We start from the raw sequence: 6,268 nt of genomic DNA on the forward strand, positions 1-6,268 counted from the left end.
AATTTGGTATCCCAATCTCCCAATTCATTTCCCCCAACCCTCCCCACTTTCCCCACTAGGTGTCCATATGTTTGTTCTCTACATCTGTGTCTCTATTTCGGCCTTGCAAACCGGTTGATTTGTACCATTTTTCTATAGTCCACATATATGCGTTAATATATGACATTTGTTTTTCTCTTTCTGACTCACTTCATTCTGTACAACAGTCTCTATGTCCATTCATGTCTCTACAAATGTCCTAATTTCATTCCTTTTTACAGCTGAGTGTCATTCCATTGTATATATGTACCACATCTTTTTTATCCATTCCTCTGTTATGGACATTTAGGTTGCTTCCATGTCCTGGCTATTGTAAATAGTGCTGCAATGAACATTGGAGTGCATGTGTCTTTTTGAATGATGGTGTTCCCTGGGTATATGCCCAGTAGTGGGATTGCTGGGTCATATGGTAACTCTATTTATAGTTTTTCAAGGAATCTCCATACTGTTCTTCATAGTGGCTATATCAATTTACATTCCCACCAACAGTGCAAGAGTGTTGTCTTTTCTCCACACCCTCTCCAGCATTTACTGTTTGTAGATTTTCTGAGGATGCCCATTCTCACCGGTGTGAGGTGATACCTCATTGTAGTTTTGATTTGCATTTCTCTAATAATTAGTGATGTTGAGCAGCTTTGCATGTCCCTCTTGGCCATATTTATGTCTTCTTTGGAGAAATGCCTGTTCAGGTCTTCTGCCCATTTTTTGATTGGGTTGTTTGTTTCTTTGATATTGAGCTGGATGAAATGTTTGTATATTTTGGAGATTAATCCTTTGTCTGTTGATTTGTTAGCAAATATTTCCTCCCATTCTGAGTGTTGTCTTTTTGTCTTGCTTATAGTTTCCTTTGCTGTGCAGAAGCTTTGAAGTTTCATTAGGTCCCATTTATTTATTTTTGTTTTTATTTCCATTACTCTAGGGGGTGGATCAAAAAAGATCTTGCTGTTATTTATGTTGAAGAGTGTTCTTCCTATGTTTTCCTCTAGGAGTTTTACAGTGTCTGGCCTTACATTTAGATCTTTAATCCATTTTGAGTTTATTTTTGTGTATGGTGTTAGGGAGTGTTCTAATTTCATTCTTTTACATGGAGCTGTCCAGTTTTCCCAGCACCACTTATTGAAGAAGCTACCTTTTCTCCATTGTATATCCTTGCCTCCTTTGTCATAGATTAGTTGACCATAGTTTATCTCTGGCCTTTCAATCCTGTTCCATTGATCTATATTTCTGTTTTTATGCCAGTACCATACTGCCTTGATCACAGTAGCCTTGTAGTATAGTTTGAAGTCAGGAAGCCTGATTCCACCAACTCCATCTTTCCTTCTCGAGATTGCTTTGGCTATTCGAGGTCTTTTGCTTTTCCATACAAATCATAAAATTTCTTGCTTGAATTCTGTGAAAAATGCCATTGGTAATTTGATCAGGATTTCATTGAATCTGTAAATTGCTTTGGGTAGTATAGTCATTTTCACAATGTTGATTCTTCCAATCCAAGAGCACGGTATATTTCTCCATCTGTTTTGTGTCGTCTTTGATTTCTTTCATTAGTGTCTTATAGTTTTCTGCATACAGGTCTTTTACCTCCTTAGTTTGGTTTACTTTTTAAAGAGTATTTTAAAAACATTTTTATAAATTAATTAATGTTTTTTAATTATTGGCTGCATTGGGTCTTTTTTGCTGTGTGTGGGCTTTCTGTAGTTGTGGCTAGCAGGGGCTACTGTTCGTTGCAGTGCATGGGCTTCTCATTGTGGTGGCTTCTCTTGTTGCAGAGCACAGGCTCTAGGTGCAAAGCCTTCAGTAGTTGTGGCACACAGGCTCAATAGTTGTGGCTCATGGGCTCTAGAGTGCAGGCTCAGTAGTTGTGGCACATTGGCTTTGTTACTCCGTGGCATGTGGGATCTTCCTGTACCAGGGCTCAAAAGTTTGTCCCCTGCATTGGCAGGCAGATTCTTAACCACTGCACCACCAGGGACACCCTGTGAATGGAGTTTTAGTGGCATAATGGTAGCAGAATTCAGACTAGTTTCTTGAAGATTACATGAGAGATAAGAGACTGTGAATGTAGAAAACACTTTAAGAAGCTTTTTTAAAGAAAAGAAAAAGAGACATAAGGCAGTAACCAGAGTCAGAAAGATTTCAATTGAGGGTCATTTATTTAAGATGGCTGAAACTTGAGTATGCTTTTAGGAGAAGGAGAATACTGAAAATATGAGGAGAGAGACAGAGAGAGAGATAAAATAATTTATAAGACAAGATCCCTAAGAATATGAGAATAGTTGCAATCAAAAGCTATCAAAAGTTCAGTTGGAGGACTTCCTAGGTGGTGCAGTGGTTAAAAATCCACCTGCCAATACAGGGGACATGGGTTTGATCCCTGCTTCAGGAAGATACCACATGCTATGGAACAACTAAGCCCATGCACCACAACTATTGAGCCTGCACTCTAGAGCCCATGAGCCACAACTATTGAGCCCACATGCCACAACTACTGAAGCCCACATGCCTAGAGCCCATGCTTTTCAGCAAGAGAAGCCACCACAATGAGGAGCTCGCACACCACAATGAAGAGTAGCCCCTGCTCACTGCAACTAGGGAAAGCCTGTGCACAGCAATGAAGACCCAACACAGCCAATTAAAAAAAAAAAGAACGTTCAGTTGGGATTGGCCTTTACCTGTCTTTATAGCCTGTTCTATTCAGTTGAAGGTAAGAAGGGATCACAGGATGCAGATGAAAATAATTTGTGGAGAGAGAGTCTCACACCAAATGACATGTTTTCTTAATAAAATAGAGGAGGTGACATTTTCTTGATAAGAGTTGCTTTGGACAATTCCTTTTATGAGTTGAGGGCTTTCCAGGAAATTATCCATTGTAACTTGGCTGTCTACTTTGATAGTTGAAATCTATAGACCTTAGGTATGAAGCTGGGCAATAAAACTTGGTTCTTACTGCAGCAACTTGAATTTGGGAAGAAATGTTATTTTTGAACTTAATGGAATAGTTTTCAGCTACATATTTGAAAAGCTTAGTAGATAAGTTTTGCTTATGCAGTCTAACACTGAATATCCAGCTGTTTTCAATATAATTATACAGCTCAGGTGCTGAATACCTAACATTCAAGTAAAAGTAATAAGGACTATAATCAAACTGACTCCATAGAACAGAGGGCCTAATGATCATCTCTCTGGGACATGGTATGATATATACCCTGTCCATCTATTGCTGCCTGATAAAAGAAATACTTACTCTCCTTTGACCACAAAAAAAGGATCCAGTTTCCTGAGGAGTCATGTCATGTAGGAAAACTCCATCCACTTCTTTTTGTGTTGTTAGCAAGCACTCTTCCATAACTGGAGTTTGAAAAATTGTAACCTCTGCCTCTCCTTGGCCTAACTCCCTTCTCTCTTTTTCATTGTATTTTAGGAGTTAGGAATTATTAACACAGCTTAATTGTATATTATTCTGAGTTCTGCTCTTTTGAGTTTCATGGGTGTGTCCTTTGTCTCCTGGTTTGAATTTTGTTCTGGGGTACTAGCAGTAGAAAAGTTATGGTACCCAGTTAAAAAATGTTGCTCCTACTAAGGATTCCAAATTCTGAACCATGCAAAATTACCATGGCATTTTATTTCCAATAAGTTTTAGACTTAAGTTACCAAAACAGTGAAAATGAGTTAGAAAATTCTTTAATATTTTCTATTAAGCATATTCCATATAATGTGAGAGAAGAATGTTCAAAGTACTTTATAGTAGATTTGATATATAAAAAGGCTTAAAATATTTTTGGTAGCAGCAAAATATGAATGTATTTTGTAGCAATTGTTGGAAACTCCAATTCCATACAGTGAAGAACAAAACCCAATGATCTATAAGTTTAACATTATCAAATTATTTGCTGTTCATATTTACTTTTCTTTTTAAAAATATTTGGACCATTTCCATTATGAATTCAGACCTTTATTGTTTATTTGAATCGAACCCTTACTACATGTAGGGTGCTGTGCTGAGCTTATTTCCACTTAGGCTCTTTTTCTACTTTCCTACCAAGTTCTCTTTTTACTTTTCTACTTAGATTGTCCAAAATACTTTTCTCTTTAAAAATGTATCAAAAGTAGCTTCCCAACTTTTTTTTTTTAACCATGTGCGACTATCCAACACGGTATCATTTCCTTGACTGCTTTAGCACTATACTTTTTTGAAATGGGCAGCAGCTGAGGGTAAGTAGAGCATTTTCTTTGAGCTATGTTAGCATCTGAATTCTGGTCCTTTGGCAAATGCAGTAGAACAAGATATTGCATTAACTTCTGCCATCTTTACATTTTGTAGAACTTTGTCAGTGGGCTTTCTTTTCCTTGTAGTGCATGCAAAGATCTTAAGGAGAGAAAGCTTGTAAGTTAAAGGGGTTTGAAATACGTAAAATTGGTGTAATAATTACATATACTAAATCTCATCTAAATCCTTACCAGTACATTTCACATTAAACAATTCCCATGGATAATAATATGCAGAAAGGAAGGCTTGACTTCATCTCATTACTAGTCCAAATTTCAGTGTTCAAATTGCACCAATATCTATTGATCAAAATAGTAGCTTATTCTGGCTTCAAAGGAATGTTATTGAGTCATGTTTTGAAAACACTAACTCCACCTTCCCTTATCTGCCAAATGGCCAGAATTAAGAACCATCATAAAACAATTTGAATAGGTCATTCATTTAGTATATACACATATATGCACATACATTCAGATTATTATCATCATATACAGTTACCTATTCAAAATATTGGTCTATCAGGGTAATGCATTATAATTCAGCATTTGACATTAAAATATCAGGCTGTACTGATGTACAAGAGATAGTATAGAACTCACTTTTGAAAAGATATTATGAAAAATGTGAACCTTTGGAAGTACTAATAATGTTAATTATAATCAGCAGTTAATTAAAATACATGTTTAACTATTCAGAAAAAGGAACTCAAAGCTATGAAAATTGGACACTGAAAATCATCATGCTTTTTATTTTAGCATGTATTATATTGATTTTTCCTTTGTTGCTAATTTTAAATTGAAGTATAATAAAAGTGAATAAAACATAAGTGTATCAGCTGATATTAAAAATGAACAAAACATAAGTGTATAAGCTCATTGACTTTTCAAAAGGTAAAATCTTCTGTGTAACTATCACCTAGATTAAAAATGAAACATTAGTAGCATCAGTACTTTGTCTTATTCTTCCTTGCCTTCTGGCCTCACAAGGGTAACTAACCACTATACTGAGTTTTCTCTGCATATGTTAATTTTGTTTATTTTTGAACTTGATATAATTCACACATACACACACAAAAATAGATATCTTTTACTCAGCATTAAATTTATGAGATTCTTCATCATTGTTATGTGTAGTTGTAGTCCATTCATTGATGTTCATGTATTGAATTTCATTGGATTAATAAACTACAATCTACTTTTCCTACTTTACTGCTAACGGAAATTTGGGTTATCTAGTTTTTGGTTATTAGAATAGTGCTACTGTGAACATTACTGTAAATATCTTTTGGTGAACATGCACTTTTATTGTGTAGGTACATTGGAGTAGAATTAAAAAGTCATGGAATATGTATATATTCAGTTTTAGTAGATACTGCCTAACAACTCTCCAAACTGGGTATACAAATATATAGTCTAATAGTATGTGTGATGATTTTAGTTGATGTAAACAAACACCAACACTTCATATTGTCATTTTTTTTACATCTCAGAAATTCTAATGAGTGTGAGATTCTATGTTTCAATTCTGTAAAGACTAATGCAGTTGAATAGTGGTCTTATGACATCCTCTTTTGTTGTACCCATTTGAGTATTTGTGTTTTTTTTCTTGACTGAGTATCCATCATTTTATTATTGAATTATAGTTCTTTCTATATAATAGATATGGGTCCTTTGTCAAATATATGAATTGAAATTATATTCTTCCAGTCTATGCTTGCCTTTTCATTTTCTTAATACTAATTTAGATACAAGAGATGTTCTTAATTTAATGTAGTACAATTCATCTTTTTCCCCTTTAGAGTTAGTACTATTTGTCCTGTTGAATTTCTTTGCCAGCCTGCAATTCATGAAGATATTTTTTTATTTCATATGAACACTTTATTCTTATACCTTTTACATTTATATCAACAATCCATTAGGAATTGATATTTGTATATGGTATGAAGTGCAGGTCAAAGTTCTTTTT

Source organism: Hippopotamus amphibius, chromosome X (assembly GCF_030028045.1).
Source record: "Hippopotamus amphibius kiboko isolate mHipAmp2 chromosome X, mHipAmp2.hap2, whole genome shotgun sequence".
In the NCBI taxonomy this organism is placed as follows: domain Eukaryota; kingdom Metazoa; phylum Chordata; class Mammalia; order Artiodactyla; family Hippopotamidae; genus Hippopotamus; species Hippopotamus amphibius.